General features: G+C 42.9%; 1 long non-coding RNA gene across 1 annotated transcript; it reads left to right on the forward strand.

Annotated features, from left to right (window-relative positions):
- The first annotated feature begins 1,331 nt into the window (after positions 1 to 1,331).
- Positions 1,332 to 6,154, forward strand: LOC113542860 (uncharacterized). The gene is made up of 4 exons (XR_003404359.3): positions 1,332 to 2,399; positions 2,597 to 2,750; positions 2,842 to 2,953; positions 3,715 to 6,154. It is a non-coding gene; the product is annotated as an uncharacterized LOC113542860 (long non-coding RNA).
- Positions 6,155 to 18,758: the final 12,604 nt, after the last annotated feature.

Genomic DNA, 18,758 nt, shown 5'->3' on the forward strand with positions numbered 1-18,758 from the left:
CCTGAAATACGTTTACGTTTTCTTTGTTCATGATAATTTTGGATTAATCATGTTTGCTTTACTTAAAGAGTTGGTTAATGTGCTTGTGGAGTAATATAAGGTTACAATGTTCCTTAGATTTTTACTGATTAAGACCCCTTTTCTGCTACACTTCTGTGTGACAACACAGCATCTGAAGCACAGTCTCAAAGACTAACCTGCATTTCAAGCTCCCATTCAGTTCCCCCAGTCAGTTTAAAATTAAAGGCCATATTTACTCCCTAACATCGCATTGTAAACAGGAAAAGGTACAGTGCCGGGAATGCCTTCGCAGCAGTACTCACACCTTCATTAGAGCTAAAGGTGAATACAGCAAGGCATCTTCTCCTCTGTTTGTTTTTATTCCTTCAGTAGTTAAATTACATGGGGGAAAAAGGACAAGGATTCTCATGTTTGGTCGGGAAATGAGATAAGGATTACATTTTACAGAGGATTTATTTATTTTATTGTGCTATTTTAATTTGTGCTAATATAATTAATGTATCAGTGGTCAGCTGTTTAGAACACTGAGGCTTTATGCAGCACGAATACTTGTTCAGTCTGTAGTCGGGATGGCTGAAAGCTTTGTTGATTTTTTAGGATTGTCTGGAATCCCAAAAGGCAATGGACTCACATATTTTAATTTCATTTATTAATAAAATAAAAATCCAGAGTTGCCAAAACACTGTGTTGTGAGAGGAATAACACACATCAGGCCATGCAGTTAGGGAAAAATTACCCAATTCCCCTTTGTGTTGGACTGTATCACGCCACCCCTGCATACATTACTTTCCTATAACAAATATTTCTTTTTGAGAGAACAACATACTTTTCTCATGATCTTGAGATAACAACATGATGTTTTCCTGAGACAATGTGTTTATATTGTGTTTTTTCATGGTGGTTTAGGTTAGCCTATACACAGAAAAAATGGTTACACCAGATTTACTTAATTCATTTCCATGTGAATAAAACATATCACATCAACAGTCTTTTGGCTATGATTGTGTTAGTATGATTGATTATTTTCCATGTTGAAATGATGTACCCATGTAGAAATGTAATGTAAATTTGGTGTAAGCCTTTTTTTCTGTTTAAGGCTTCCATGCAAATGAGCTGCTTATATGCACACTGAAATCCTTTTACTTTGTATGATAGATGGAAATGGAACTTGAGCATATGCACATGTGAACATTTACTTACAGTCGACCTGACTGTAAGTAAATGTTCACATGTGCATATGCTCAAGTATTTGGACATAAGTATTTGGACAGTGACACAATTTTTGTAATTTTTCCTTTGCACACCAGGACAATGGATTTGAAATTAAGCAATCAAGATTTGATTGAAGTGTAGACTTTCAGTTTTAATTCAAGGGATTTAACAAAAGTATTGCATTATCTGTTTATGATTTACAGCTTTTTTTTTTTTTTACAGAGTTCCTCCATTTTCACAGGCTCAAAAGTAATTGGACAATTGACTGATAAGCAGTTTCATGGTGTGGCCTGTTTCCTCATTATTTCATTGTAAATTAAGGAGATGAATTTGGAGTGGGAGTTGATTCCAAGCATTGAATTTGCATTTGGTAACTGTTCAAGGGAACGCTCATTATACTGTCCAAAGAGGTGTCAGTACAAGTGAAGGAGGCCATCATTAGGCTGAAAAAGCAAAACAGTCCTATCAGTGAGATAGCAGAAACTTTAGTGGAGTGGCCAAATCAACAATTTGGTAATGTACATTCTTAAAAAGAAGGAATGCACTGGTGAGATCAGCAACATCATAAGGCCTGGAAACCACAGAAGACAACTAAAGTGGATGATATCAGAATTCTTTTCTTGTTGAAGAAAAATCCTATCACAACATCTAGCCAAGTCAAGAACACTCTGAAGGAGGTAGCCGTATCATTGTCAAAGTCTACAATCAAGAGACACCTTCATGAATGTAAATAGAGACGGTTTATGCCGAGTTCACACTGCACGGTTTTCAAAGTCGTCGGATCATCGTTGTTGTCACACTGCACGACTATCTGGGGTAGCATTCAGTCGCTGCTGTGTTCACATTGCACTATGGATCGGCGACAGGAGGTTACACAGTGCATGACTTTACAGTAGAAAGAATCGCCGACAACTCTTTCTGGCTCGCAAACTAAGTTTCACACCCAAACGCACGCGAGAAGTGATAAGGAAATAACGCAAGATCGCACTTGAGATCAGAGTTCTCGCGCGAGACTGGAAATGGTACCCCGCAAGAAGTTCGCGATCCAAATGGTCTGTGCGCTGATTTGCAGCGAAAGGGCAAAAAAGAAAAAAAGATAGTGGAGCAGGAAATGGTTGGGGAGACGCGGGGAACAAGGATTGTGCGTTCTGCAAAGAGAGTTGGAGGTAAATGAATAATTTTGCAATGTGCTGCTGCTGATGTGGCTGGTCAAGCAAATGTTTCTGCTTTGTTTCGGTTTGATGTAATTGTAAAGCGTATTTATTCTGATATAAATATATTTAAGACATTTTTTCAGATAAAAAGCTATTAACTCTATTAAAATATAATATTGTGCTCACCATACAAATATATAAACGATAAGACTGGATTCAAGAAGCTTCTTCGGATGACAGCAGAGGAGTTTGACATCCTGCTTGGGATGGTTGGACCTGTCATAACCAAGCAGCACAGACAGATGAGACGGGCAGTATCCCCAAAAGAGCGCCTAGCTGTGACCATACGGTTTTTGGCAACAGGTGGGTCTGGCAGAGCAATATTTGATTTAACAAGTCTTCATTTTAAGTGTGTACTTCTGTATATTTTATAGTTATTTTATTTCTTGTGCAGGCGAAACGTTCAGTTCCCCCAGTTTCCAATACAGGGTATAAGCACTATTTCTAACATCGTTATGGAGACCTGTGCTGCTCTCTACCGGGTCATGAAAAAAGACTTCCTCAAGGTACTCACTGATTCCCAGCATTTACTGAAATGCTGTACTTAAAGAACACATTTAGTACATTAGTAAAAATAACTTTTAGTAAGATTAGCCTAAAAGTAAACATCTGTGTCAGTAAAATGCAGCATACACATGAGTGTATCTGCATCAGTTATTTGTGATGATGTCTGTGAAATCCAGCCTACAGTGTCAATCTTAATATGATGTTAGGAGCATCAAAGTTTTGTTTCAATCAATCATTTCATGATTTCAGTCTTTTACATGGCCTTACTCAATATTTAAGATATCAAGGTTATATTTTTACAGAAGGTTATTTACATTGTGTAGGATTATTTTATGTACAAAACAGTCACCAATAAAATGACTTTATCTGGGTTTTCACAGTCATATTACTCATAACTGAAAAGTAATTTTAATAAAAGTATAATTTCAATAAAAGTATACATATCTAATAAAAGTATACATATCTCACTCACTCGGGTGAGTGAGATGTGTATAGTTTTTAAAGGATCTGAATGCATCTTCCACCACTGATTACCAGTCATGTACGCAAAACAACAGTATGCTATGACAATCAGTATAGCTATAACTTCCCAGAGTATCTGTATTTTTAAGGTCACTGCTTTTTGTATTTTAATGTTTATTCTGTAGTCAATGAAGCTTTAAGTAATGAATCCATATTTATAATGCATCAGAAGTGTTTTATTTTTATTCTGTGTGACAAAGAAATAATGTTCAAATCTGTTCTTCTGTTCTTTTGCTAGACACCCACAACAGAGGCAGAATGGCGGAAAATAGCACATGACTTTCAATCTAAATGGCAATTCCCACATTACTTAGGTGCGCTTGATGGTAAACACATCCGTATACAGCCTCCAGCAAAAAGTGGTAGTCTTTACCATAATTACAAGTCCAGCTTCTCTGTAATAATGATGGCTGCTGTGGATGCCAATTACAAGTTCATCTATGCCAGTGTGGGTACCCAAGGTAGAGTTTCTGACGCTGGACTGTTTGCTCATTCAGACTTGTGCCAAGCGATGGATCAAGGCCTGCTGGTTAAGAGTTTTTAGGAGCACCATATGCTTGGAGCCAGAGAAACTATGGCCTCCCTATGCATCCATAACTTTCTCCGTGAGCGCAGGTCTGAGGCATACACGCCTCCAGCCTTTGCTTGGAGGAATCAAGGGATCGAGTCTTTCCAAACAGTGGATCATCGAAGGGAACGCAATGCATCTGTTGTGGCAAAAATGCAACGAAACCTTCTGCGTGAGTAGTTCGTCTCACCTGCCGGATATGTTCCTTGGCAGGAGAAACACATTTAGTGTTGTAAGGATGTCAGAGTGTAACTTTTTGTAGTGGAGAAAACACTGCGTTTTTTATTATGATATTTCATATTGTAGCACAATGTCATTTTTTTATTTTGAAGAAGAAGAAGAAAAGTGCCTTTCTTAAAAAGCATGGTGCTTCTGTTATTGATATTAGCCTTTTAGGCACAGAATGCTATTTATATACTGTATCTTCAGACAATACAACTTGGGTGTACTTTAAAATCATTGTTTCAAATATCATGTAAAACTGAAGACTTGACGCACATACCTCCTGCATGTGTACTGTGAATTCTGCCTGTTAATGAAAATATAAAATATATTTTCTGATTATTTTCCACATTCGCGGGGCTGTCGCATTACCCTGTGGCTTGGCTGTCTCTTGGGAGGCCGCCTGGTTGGCCTCTGACGTGAATTTCCCTTGGGAGGCCGCCTCGCTGCCTGTGTTCGGCCGATACACAGATTGAAGCCTTCCTCCAAAAGATTTTTTGAGGGAGCCCAGCATAGAGCTGGCCATTGGTTCTCCTGGATCTGCTTGGCCTGGTCAGACATGATTTGAATAAACTAAGCTGCATCCATGGTTAGGTCTAACATTTTGTCATGGATTCTGCACATGCGCATGTGCAGAGTATTTTATTTAAAGTGCAACACACGTGAACAAGGATTAAGACTACGTATTAGAAACACAGACAAACTGGACAGGCATGAAATGTACATGACCAAGGCATGGATATAACAATAGACAAAGAGAACTATACAAATGTGACTTATATACTCATGCTCATTGTGCATAAATGTTTCAGGTGTTTGTGATCATGTGACTTGTGTGATGTGAACATGTGGTGTGCAGTGGCTGTAGTCCTGCACCACTGTCAGTGCTAACCTGATAAAAAGCTACTTTAACCACACTTTTAAAGTGGCTAATGGTGCTGTTCTACTATAGTGAACTTCAAACATTCATGCAACATTTTGGACTGAAATTGCAGTACAAAAAAACGAAAATAGTGAGTAGTGTTATTACAAGCTAGCCAGTGGACAAAAGCAACCCAGTGAGCACTGGAAGATGTCTGGAAAAGATCTCGAACTCTACTATAGATCAAGTTTTATTTTAATCATCTTATTTAGGTCGTAAGAAGGTCTCAGAGCACTGCCTGTGTCACACGCTCACTGACCTGCCTGAGAGCTCACCTGCACCAACAGAATCAGCAGATCAACTGAAATTTACCTCAGACTGAGCATTAGCTAACCTCAGACTGCTCAGTCTGAGGTTTGTATTAACTAGTTGTATAACTAGTATTGTATTGCTAACTAGTGTATCTTTCTAACCTAGTCATTTTCGATAAAGCTTTTAGTGGTGAAGAACAGTGTTTTTTCTTTCTCTCGCTTTCTGTATGTTTGTGTGTGTAGGTGAGTCAGTCATGCTCCACAACAGGGATTTTATATCTATATATTAACAGTTATATTTTTATTGTTTTATATACATACATACATTATATATATATACACACACACACACACATATATATATATATATATATGTGAAACCATCTATAAAAGGTCTACCATCTATAAAAGCTATAAAAGGAGCTCGCACCCACGCTACCAACAGGAAGGTAAGTGAAGTAAATAGTCTTCACTAACGGCTATCTCCCCGGCGTTCACAGACGCAGCTATAAGTGAGGACGGCACTCTGTTGCTGCTTTAAAAGCACCCTGCTGCCGAGACTTCACTGCCTATACTCAGCCTCACTCCCCACACTTCGCCCTTTCACCATTCCTCACTCTGCCAACTTAAAAAATAGAAAATAAAGAACGCATCCCCTGCACTGACTGCCTCTGTGAGTGTGTGTTCAGCCTTTCCTTGATCCCGCAACGTCACATTTTTTTTCTTTAACACAGCTAGATTTCAAAAATTGCAGTCCTTTCACCATCATACATTGCTGTAATTTAACAAGGTCAAAAATTGAGGGTTAGTCTTTCAACATGTTTAGGATCTGTGGACTGAGACATCTTCAGTGCCAGCAGGAAAGCTGTGTCCTTCGCCGCTGAATCAGCACATGCATTGCCTACAGTAACAGGATCAGAATTAATAGTGTGAGCCCTACATTTACAAACAGCAATAGAAGAAGGGAATGTTATTGCATCCAGTGAATTTGCAATTGATTTGGAACGAGCAATTGATTTTTCTGAAGATGTTAAAAAAAAAAACTCTGTGTTTCCAAAGTGTACCGGTATCATGAACAACAGAGAATGCATAAGCACTAGCAGTGTAGACAGTGAGGGAATGGCCCTCTGCCAAGATGCATGTTCTTAGGAGTGCAAATAATTCAGCTACTTGTGCTGAGAGGTGTGAAGGAAGTTTGTAAGTCTCAACCATATCAAATTCATCAACAATTGCATACATAGTTAATGGAGGACCATCTGATAGCCGCAAAAATGTCCTGTCTACATAAAACACAAAGTCAGCATTCAGGTCAGGTTGATCATTTAAGTTTGCCCATGGTTTAGTTACAATGTCCAAAGCAGTCAAACAGTCATGGGGTATCCCTTCTAGCTCACTGGTATTAGAATAGCTGGGTGTAATGTGTTGCAACAATGGATAGTAACATTGGCCAAGGTAAACAAAATGTTCTGAAGTGATAAAACCAGATCAGAACCAGATCAGAACTACACAGTAGCTTTGGCCATAGCTGCCAATGATCTCACAAATAGAGGGTGGCCTCGAATCACTGGATCTAAACGCTTAGAATAATATGCAGTAGGCCTGTTTTTGTCTCTGTTTTTCAGTGTCAGTACAGCAGACATGAACCCGTTATTTTCATGTGCAAAAAGCGGAAAGATCTTATTATAGTCTGGATTCCCTGATAGCAAAACTACTCTGATCTAGCCCAAACTATTCCCAAGATCTGTAACAAATCTGGCAAACAGATTTGGCCCAGTTTACTTTTGCAGAACGGGCCAAAACCGGCACATATACATTTGGTACATTCTGGTATATTCTGCAAAAATTAGGCATAGATCAATGACTCATTTTCATGTCTGGTCCAAATGTGGAACAGAATCAGTTAGTTAGACCAACACTGGCCCAGCTCCACACCTTAAACCCCTGCTTATCCAAGGCAGATGTGGCCTGTAGCTTTATTTGCATATGTGTGTTAATAAATGCTATATATTAACATATTTTAATTTTTTTTCTTACAAATACTTAAAATGCCATTTTAATTCTTATAACAGACATTATCTTGACTAAACCATATCTATAAACATAAAAATACAAAAAAGACTAACAGTTTATACACATTCTGAAAGATTTATTTTCTAGCTGTTATTGCCAGAAAAAAAAGATTTTTTAACAACAAGCTTAAACATACAGTAATATTGGTAATATTTTATTTTTTGCACAGTTATTTGTCACGAATTGATAGCGGAGGCAGATGCAAGTGCAGATTGGTATCTAGTAGAGCAAAACACATGAAGACAAAGACTATAAACATGAACCAAAACAAACAAGAACTAGATACACATGGCAAGAATATGAACACAACTAAGTGGCTAAGTGACAATGTAACTACAAAAGACAAAAGCTTCACAATGAGACGTCCAGAATCCGTAACTTAAATAGAGACACTAATTAGGTGAAACAGGTGCGGGTGATCAGTGACTTGATCATGTGATGTGCTTAGTGCTGTTGGGAAGTGAAGTTCTGTGCCATATTCGGCGCTACCATGAGAGAACCCCCCCTAACGTGTGGCCCTAACGTGTGTGGAGCAACGTCCGAAGCGGAGCCAGGTGGCATAGTGATGTCCTCGGCAGAGCAGGGAGATGGAGTGATGCCCATAGCGAAGCCAAGAGCTATATTGATGTCCTCTGTGGAACAGAGGGACAGCCTTAGCTTAGTAATTTAGCCACATTTCATTTTGATTTTATCACATATTACATATGTTTCAGTGTTTTGGTTTTAGTGTTGTTTTGTACTCAACAATAAAGGTATATATTTTAAAGTGGAGCATTTGTTGTTGGTCGCAATTTAATATTAGAATAGCTGTCAGAGAAGCTAACTAAGTTAGCTCAAGTGTGCAACAACTTGCGTGCATTATATTTCACATGATTTCTAAAATTTAAAAAAGTGTAGCTAGGTAGGTTTCGTTTCTTTTCCAAATTTATATCATAGCGGAGTAAATACAACAATCAGCCATAACATTAAAACTACCTGCCTACTATTGTGTAGGCCCCCTTGTGCTGCCAAAACAGCTCTGACCTGTTGAAGCGTGGACTCCACAAGACCTCTGAAGGTGTGCTGTGGTATCTGTCACCAAGACATTAGCATCAGTCCTATAAGGGGCAAGGTGGGGACTCCATGGATCGGACTTGTTTGTCCAGCACATCCCACAGATGCTCGATTGGATTGAGATCTGGGGAATTTGGAGGCACCTTAAACCATGTCTACACCTTGAACTCTTTGTCATGTTCCTCACATTTCTGAACAATTTTTGCGTTGTGGCAGGGCACATTATCCTGCTGAAATCAGGCCACTGCCATTAGAGAATACCGTTGCCATGAAGGGGTATACTTGGTCTGCAAGAATGTTTAGGTAGGTAATACATGTCAAAGTAACATCCACATGAATGCCAGGACCCAAGGTTTCCCAGCAGAACATTACCCAGAGAATCACACTGCCTCTGCCGGCTTGCCTTCTTCACCAGTGCATCCTGGTGCCATCTCTTCCCCAGGTAAGCAACACACGCACCAGCCATCCACATGATGTAAAAGAAAATGTGATTTATCAGACCAGGCCACCTTCTTCCATTGCTCCATTATCCAGTTCTGATGCTCTCATGCCCATTGTAGGCACTTTTGGCAGTGGACAGAGGTCAGCATGGGCACTCTGACCTGTCTGCGCCTACACAGCCCCATACGCAGCAAGCTGTGATGCACTGTGTGTTCTGATACCTTTCTATCATAGCCAGCATGAACTTTTTCAGCAATTTGTGCTACAGTAACTCTTCTGTGGGATCGGACCAAACGGGCTAGCTTTTGCTCCCCACACGCATCAGTGAGCACCCATGACCCTGTTGCTGGTTCACCGGTTGTCCTTCCTTGGACCACTTTTGGTAGGTACTAACCACTGCATACTGGGAACACCCCACAAGACCTGCTAATTTGGAGATGCTCTGATCCAGTTGTTTAGCCAGCACACTTTGGCCCTTGTCAAAGCCACTCAGAACCTTATGCTTGCCCATTTGCCTACTTCCAACACATCAACTTCCAACACAAGAACTTACTGTTTACTTGCTGCCTATTCACATCACCTATCAGTGGTTTTAATATTATGGCTGATCGGTGTATATTTAAATTTTAAAAGACTTACTTGGACCTCAGCAGCTCCACTTTCCCACTTTGGTTTGTCTCTTCAGCTGAATTGGTGCCTAAGGTTACTTAAGATATTCATGATCTAGGAGCAATTTTCATTTTTTAAAATGTTTGTAATCAGAAACAAATACAAGATTAATCATCTGATGACTAATAAAACCATATTTATATATATAAAAAGACAGTTTCCCACATTCACAAGTTGACAGTGTATAGCTTTTTTCTACTTTTAATGGTCTATATTTCTGAGCGAAAATAGGCCACCTAGTGTGTGAGCAGGCTGATAAATAATGCTTACGTTATATGTACCCATATACAGAATGATTGAGCATATTGGTTGTCTCCTAAACATAATTGTGCATGAATAGCTGATTCAACAGGCGATGTTAAAGCCACATCTGCCAAAAATGTGCAGATTTTATACAGGCAGATCTGTAACAGACTGATATTGACTCATGAACTGAAACTGAGCTGTTAGCATGTGCCAGAAGAAAAGTGGATCCGGATCGGAGTCATCTGCTGCGAGTTTGACTCCGTCCTCAAGTCACACCGAAGGAGTGAAATGACTGCAACTTTAATGTGGATTTGCCGTACAGGAGTGTAGATTCCTGAACCAAATCTGCACTGGAGCTGGACCAAATCTGCTAAATGTAGGTGACTGTTATTCAGATCTGCCAGGGGAAAGGCGGATCCAGATCGGAGTCGTCTGCTATCCGGGGTGCCCAGATATGGAGCAGATGAAATCACTGTTTTTAGTCGTTCAAAAGCAGTGCCAGCCTCTGTTGTCCATTGGACGTGGTTGCTTAATGGCAACCATAATTAGGGCCATGTGCAAATTGTCTCAAAATCAATAATCCCAGGTCGGCATGCTGAGCCAACTCATCACCTGTTGCTTCGGTGAATTGAGGATGCTAGCAATCTGAATCAGTTTGTCACCTTTCAGATGATAGGACATGTCCCAAATATTTTATTTTACATTGGACAAACTGCAGTTTAGATTTAGAACATATGGCGCTTCTCAGCTAAAAATATTATCAGCACCTTAGTGTCCAATACATTGTACCCTAGTCTCAGAGCAATGGGGCAGATCATTTATATAACGTTTGAGAGTGCTGCCACCTAGTGACTGAAATTATTCTAAGTTTCTCTGTAGCTCAGAGAAAAAACTGATACCGATACCCTTAAATGTAAAAGCAAACCAATACGAGCAGTCCTTGTGCATAGGAATGCTGAAAAACGCATTTGCCAAATTGATTACAGAGAAAATGACTTAGGAGGGATATTTGACACGAAAGGTATTTGGAACAATTGGAGTTGACAAATGTACATCAGAATTTACTCCCCTGAAGTCTTGCATAAGACACCAGGAAAAGTTTGATTTTTGAACCGCAGGAAGTGGGCTGTTCACTGGAATAGCTTCACAGTGAATAACTGCACCCTTGTCAATTAAAGAGATGATAATGTCATCCAATCCCTGCTTTGCCTCTGAAGAAAGAAGATATTGGGCTCTGAAAGGTTGGGAGGATAACTTTGGATGTACTTTGGTTTAGCATTTTTCCTACAGCCAAAGTCATACTGTCATTTAGCCCATAAAAAAAATGTCTCCTCTGCTCCTTCTGAAATAGTTTTAGTGCCCTATTTAACTGGTGCAGAAAAATATTTGGTGAGTGGAAGTCCTGATACTCTGACTGTCATGATTGTAGTTTAAGCTTCAGAAGCCAACCAGGGCAAAATAATAAACAAAATTCCCCATAACTATACATAGAGTGAACTAACTAACCTGATAAAAAAAAGAAACAAAAAATACAATTCCTTCCATCACTCCCAAAACCCAAAACCAAGGGAAAACAGATTAAACATAAAATGGTGCCAACTTCCTACTAACCACTATTTGCAATGTACTATTTAAAAAAACATGGTTATTGTTGTTATTTACAAGATAAGTATATACTGCAAATATATAGACTGATTCCAAAGGGGCAAAGCACGATCAATAACAAGTTCAATAACAGGCAGAGGGTCATATACAGAAGAAATCAACACACAGAGCAAAATTCACACAGGACAAAGCAAAGGCAATGATCTGTGCGGGGATGTAGACTACACATCTGGAAAAGTCCATCCAACCAATCATAAAGCACGAGGCGGGAGTGAGGTGTGTAAGAGTTGGGATCTTTCAATGGCAAACCAGATGCAGGAATGTGACATGTTGCAGTGGGCTGAGCCTGAAAGAGGCGCAGACAAAAGACACCCATCCCACCACTGACACAGGCACACAGAACAGAATTACAATGGATGCCGTAACAACATACACAGAAACCACTGGATTTTGATCAAGATTGCAGGAGACTGTTGGAAATTGACCACATCCTACCTTTTCCCCTGCCTCATCCTGTGCTGTATGCTGACCTCATCCTCTATGATTTGCAACCGTGTATTGGTGTTGCTCTATGAACCTACCTAGCTGGAATTCTACCTCCCTTCTCCATATGTGGGCATTCTTTTGCAAAATATCCAACTTCACTGTCATATAATGTTACCTCTTTTTTTAAACATTTTTAGTGTAGTCCACAGTATTACATATCTATGTAAATTACTGGAGCCTTACCTTTCAAACACCATTCGGCACAGTAAAGCCCTAACTAGTTCACTGAACCAGCAAAGAGTTTTTTTGTCATCTTGTTCTGCCTGTGGAAAGCAACAAGCTAAATTAAAACTTGAACAAAGGCACATAGATTTATTTGACTACTTAGGTTTTTTTTTTCGTTTTTTTTTTAATTTTCTTTATTTCCAGCTCCAGATTTCAGATTTTTCAGCTTTTACTGAAGGTCTGCTCTGCATTTTTTGACAGAAATAAAGTTAAGGACAAGGGATGATACCTTTGTGGGTAATACATAAGTACCACTTACCTGTTGGAGAGTTGTGCACCTTGTGCTTCTGCAATACTGCATGGGTTCATGATGTACACAAACACTGAAGACTACTGTTACCAGTTGTGGCAGGTGGTTTAGTGAGAGTCTGCAGCAGGAGCAGGGGGAAGTGGGCAGTTAATGTGGCATATCTGTTCCTTATTTGTGTGTGAGTTATAACAAGCTTTTTGTCTCTCCCTGTCTCTCACAGTGAGCTGAGTCTGAGTGTTATGTTGTGGGCGTGGGGTGAAAAAACGAGCAGAATGGAGCTGCTTCATTATTAATAAAAGCTCACATGCAAGTCTGGCCTGACTCCACTGAGTTTTTCCCACTGACTGCAAACATTGCCACACTGCTGAACCCCAGAGCAGCAGCATCAGTCTCTTGTGGGTCTGCAGCAACAACAATGGAAATACTCGCAGAAATAGTGGAGCAGCAAGCTGCAGACTGTGCAGCCATCCAGAGCCTGCTGACGTCCTATTCCTCATTACTCACAAGCCTCTCCCTAAACTCCTTGCTGGCCAGAATGACATATCAGGATGATGCCGTGGCATACCTGGAGATGTTTGAGGGTACAGGCTTGAGATGTGTATGGTCAAGGGCTGCACATTCAGGCCCTCCTCACCGGAGAAGCCAAGCTGCCAGCGTGCAGTCTGCCACCCAAGAGCCAGCTGGATTATATTGCTTAAAATATCAAGTCTTGCACAGAACCAGGCCATTTAGCCTCAATGTTGGAAATTCTGCACAAAACCATCTACAGCAATCAAATGGATTAACAATTCTAAGAGCCATGCTTTAGCGGGTAGGGCTGACAGCAGGAGGAACATTGCCAGCGGTTCCAGTCCATGCTGCAGGAAGAAGGAGACCGGCTTTTGACAACTCCTGGACTGAGACTGCACCCTGAACAATGCATGCACTTTCCTAGATCTGCACATCTTAGCAAAGTGATTCCAGTTTTTTACAGTACTTAAACTGTTTTCCACATGCCAGGCAATTGCATGAACCATGTTCACATCTACATCTTTTGCATTTCTCTCTGGTAAAAAGGACTATGCATTCCTTTCCACTTCATCCATTTTCTGTATTTTAGCTTTTGTTGTTTCTTATACAATGCATATTTGCACAGTTTTGTTGAGATTGTCACCTTCTCTCAGTAGTCTTTCTCCTAAATGCACCCAGGATATACTATATGGCCAAAGGTATGTGGACACCTGACCATCACATGCATATGTGTTTGTTGAACATCTCTTTTCAAAACTGTGGGTATTAATATGGATTTAGTCCTCCCTTTGCTGCTATAATAGCATCCACACTTCTGGGAATGCTTTCCATTAGATTTTGGAATGAAGCTGTGGATATTTGTGCCCATTCAGCCACAAGAACATTAGTGAGGTCGGGCACTGATGTTGGGAGAGAAGGCCACAAGCACAGTCAGCTTTCCAATTCAACCCAAAGATGCTCAGTGGGGTAGCAGTCAGGGGTCTGTGCAGGCCAGTCAAGTTCTTCCACACAAACCTTGGCATACTATGCCTTTATGGACCTTGCTTTGTGCACAGGGGCATTGTCATGTGGGAACAGGCTTGGTCTATGTCCCTTAGATATAGTAAGCGAAATCATAATGCTACAGCAGGCAAAGACATTCACATTGTGGTCTTCCAACATTGTGGCAACAGTTTGGGGAAGGACAAAAAGTGAGTATGATGATCAGGTGTCCAAATACTTTTGGGGCCCTGGCTGTGGCATACTTGGGCCAGTCTCGACCCAGGTGCAGAGGCACAGGGAGCTCTGGGATGAGGCCCACGAGGAGGGGCCACGCTTTAGCCTGGTGGTTCACGGTGACATGGGCTGCTGGAATCTCCCGGATGTCCCTGTGCACACAGGAAACTGTTAGGGAACCACTGGCTTTGGGAGAAGTGAGGTTGGAGGGACGGGCCAGGATGATAGTGCTCCAGGATTGCTGAGACTGGCCTGCCATTGACTTTAACTGGGATGGTGGGCAGGCTGGGAGGGGTCGCCTTGTGGAGGGCACATCCGGTGAGCCAAGGATTTTCCACGTGTCAAGGGGCGGTGGGGTCCAGCTCGGTAGGCATGGACACATCCTGCAGCGTCCCATAAGCGGAGTGGTTTTGGCTGGGTCTCCTCTCCCCTTGGGTGTGCAGATCCTGGCGTCTCACCGGTGGAGGATATTCTTTGCAAGCTCATAGTACTTTAAGCTCACAGTACTGTCAGCCACAAGCTCAATGATATGGAGTATGCAAAGACAAACATAGCTAATTTCAGGACCCAGCTGTTTACCTACAACTAAAGGACAAAGAAAAGTACTTTGAGGACAATGTTCTATACATTATGGAAAGGACTCCATCTACATACAGTATGTCATACTGCAACAGCACCTATCACCTTCCATGGAACTTTCATCACAGTCCCATTCTGACAAGTTCACCCTGGTGGTTACACTAAAATTAACATCTCTGGACCCAACAGTCCATGATGCTACAGGTGTGTCACACACAGTCTTTCAATACTGGAGATTTTCCCATCAATAGATAGATCTGAGGAAGTCTCTCATTAGTGGCAAAACATCTTCATGACATGATAAGTCCAGTCACCACGACAATCTATGGAGATAAATTTCTTGCCTTGTTCTTTGCTTAGAAGCTTATGTATTTTCTCATTTTCACTGTGTGGCAGCGGGGGCGTGGTCAAGCGTTGGCTGTGGACGGAGAGGAGGCAGGTCGAACTGGCAGGTAAAGCATGAATGATTCTCACCTGTGTGTAAACAGTGAAAGTTGATTTGTTTATGACTCTTTGTGCTTTCAGTTGCCTTCTGTAAAAGCAGAGTTGATATGAATTTATTCTTCTGCCACCATCATGAGTTAAAACATCCAAGATGGCGGCATGGCAGTAGCATGCAGTAGCTCGCAGCGGCCACTCCGGATACAAAATGGTGCTATTTTTGTCTTTAGGCTGACTTTTATCGGCACATGGACATCGGAGCTACCGGTGTTCGTGTATACCACTGGCAGACACTCACAAGTTTCAGAGACATCACTACAGCTGTTCTGCATGATGATCTGCTGGAGAAGCTATGCGATCTCGGCTTGCTGCGGGGACCAGGCCTCCAGCCCTTGGCGTCGCCTGATGCCGGTGGCCAGGGGAGGGGACGTCGCAAGCGGTGCGCGAGAAAGCAGAAGCGCGGCAAGAGGGCGGGGGTCCGTGCTAGGCTAAAAACAAACCCTAGCCGGCCGGCTCTTCCGTCCATCCTGCTTTCCAATGTCTGCTCCCGGGACAATAAATTGGATTACATCCGACTCCAGCAAACTACGCGGTGTGAGTTTAGAGACTGCTGCGTCTTTGTTTTCACAGAGACGTGGCTCAGCGACAGAGTTCCGGACACCGCCATTCAGCTAGACGGGCTAGCCTCATTTCGAGCCGACAGAAACACAGCTTTGTGTGGTAAGGCTCGAGGCGGCGGCTTGTGTGTTTACATCAACACGGAATGGTGCAAGAACTCGGTGCTAGTTTCTAGTTACTGCTCATCGCTGGTGGAGTTTGTGACTGTTAGATGCAGACCATTTTATTTACCACGGGAATTCACCACTGTCCTCATAATCGGTGTATACATTCCCCCCAGCGCCTATGCTAAAGACGCGCTCTGTGTACTGTATGGGGCTATCAGCGAGCTGCAGAATTCAAACCCTGACGGACTGTTTATTGTTGCCGGAGATTTCAACCATGCAAATCTCAAGTCAGTGCTCCCTAAATTTCATCAGCATGTGCAACGAGAGGGAAGAACACGCTGGACCTTGTTTACACAAACATACCCGCCCCCCACCTCCCGCCCTCCGCCCCCACCTCGGCTACTCAGACCACATCTCTGTTATGCTAATCCCAGCATACAGACCGCTAGTCAGACGCTGCAAACAGGTTCTGAAGCGGGTGAAAACCTGGCCAGCAGGAGCCATCTCTGCTCTTCAGGACTGTTTTGAACACACTGACTGGCACATGTTCCGGGAAGCGGCAACTGACAGCGACTTCACCAACTTGGAGGAATACGCGACATCAGTGACTAGCTATATCAGCAAGTGCATTGATGATGTCACTGTCTCCAAGACCATCTCGCTCCACCCAGAAGCCGTGGATGACTGCAGAGGTGCGTGCACTACTGAGGACCCGAGACTCCGCCTTCAGAGCAGGCGACAAGGCGGCCCTAAATACAGCGAGGGCCAAACTGTCCCGGGCCATCAGAGAGGCAAAGCGCACACACGCTCAGAGAATCCACAGCCACTTGAAGGCCAGCAGAGACACGCGGCGCATGTGGCAGGGCATCCAGACTATCACCAACTACAGGACAACACCACCTCCCTGTGACAGTGATGCCTCCCTCCCAGATGCGCTGAACGACTTCTACACTCGGTTTGAGGCACAGAATGGCGTGACGGCGAGGAAGACCACCCCTCCTCCCAATGACCAGGTGCTGTGTCTAACCACGGCCGATGTGAGGAAGGCTCTACACAGAGTCAACCCGCGGAAGGCTGCTGGACCAGACAACATTCCTGGCAGGGTGCTCAGAGGATGTGCAGACCAGCTGGCAGATGTTTTCACTGACATCTTGAACGCCTCCCTGAGCAGCACTGTTGTTCTGATGTGCTTCAAGGCCACCACCATCGTCCCCGTGCTGCCTCAATGACTACCGTCCCATTGCACTTACACCCATCATCATGAAGTGCTTCGAGAGGCTCGTCATGAGGCAAATTAAGACCCTGCTGCCCCCCTCACTGGACCCCCTGCAATTTGCTTACCGTCCCAACCGCTCAACAGATGATGCCATCACCACTACCCTCCATCTGGCCCTCACCCACCTGGACAATAAAGACACATATGTTCGAATGCTGTTCATAGACTTCAGTTCAGCATTCAACACAATCATTCCTCAGCACCTGATTGGAAAGCTGAACCTGCTGGGCCTGAACACCTCCCTCTGCAACTGGATCCTGGACTTCCTGACTGGGAGACCTCAGTCAGTCCGGATCAGGAACAGCATCTCCAACACCACCACACTGAGCACTGGGGCCCCACAGGGCTGTGTGCTCAGTCCACTGCTGTTCACTCTGCTGACTCACGACTGTGTAGCAATGCACAGCTCGAATCACATCATCAAGTTCACCGATGACACGACCGTGGTGGGTCTCATCAGCAAGAACAACGAGTCAGCATACAGAGAGGAGGTGCAGCGGCTAACAGACTGGTGCAGAGCCAACAACCTGTCTCTGAACTTGGACAAAACTAAAGAGATGGTTGTTGACTTCAGAAGAGCACAGAGAGACCACTCTCCGCTGAACATCGGCGGCTCCTCCGTGGAGATCATCAAGAGCACCAAGTTTCTTGGTGTTCACCTGGCGGAGAACCTCACCTGGTCCCTCAACACCAGTTCCATAACTAAGAAAGACAAGCAGCATCTCTACTTTCTACGAGGGCTGAGGAAAGCACATCTCCCACCCCTCATCCTCTCCATGTTCTACAGAGGGACTGTCGAGAGCATCCTGAGCAGCTGCATCACTGCCTAGGGAATTGCACCGTTTCGGATCGCAAGACCCTTCAGCGGATAGTGAGGACAGCTGAAAAGATCATCGGGGTCTCTCTTCCCTCCATCACGGACATTTACACCTCACGCTGCATCCGCAAAGCCACCAGCATTGTGGATGATCCCACACACCCCTCTCACACACACTTTACCCTCCTGCCGTCTGGTAAATGGTACCGAAGCATTCGGGCCCTCATGACCAGACTGTACAATAGTTTCTTCCCCCATGCAATCAGACTCCTCAATACTCAGGAACTGAACTGAAGGAACACACTCACACATACCTCCAATACTCAGAAACTGGACTGAAGGAACACACACACACACAATATACACACACAACTGAGCATCCTCCATCCTCTCTGCAATTTTTTTTGCAAGTCTTTGCACTTTTTTTGCATGTTTTTGCATGTTTATGCTGCTACATTACTCATTATATCATACTGTACATAGGCTGCTACTCTTATGTTTACACTTTTTACACTATTTCAGCTACTTGTTTTGTACTCTTGTACTATTTGCACTATTGTCACTAGGTTCACTTTAAACAGAACTGTGTACTGGTCGGCGCTGCACTGGGACTTACTATGCCCATTGTCTGTCCCAGTAGTCGTTGTACTG

This window comes from Pangasianodon hypophthalmus, chromosome 7, assembly GCF_027358585.1.
Source record: "Pangasianodon hypophthalmus isolate fPanHyp1 chromosome 7, fPanHyp1.pri, whole genome shotgun sequence".
Taxonomy (NCBI): Eukaryota; Metazoa; Chordata; class Actinopteri; order Siluriformes; family Pangasiidae; genus Pangasianodon; species Pangasianodon hypophthalmus.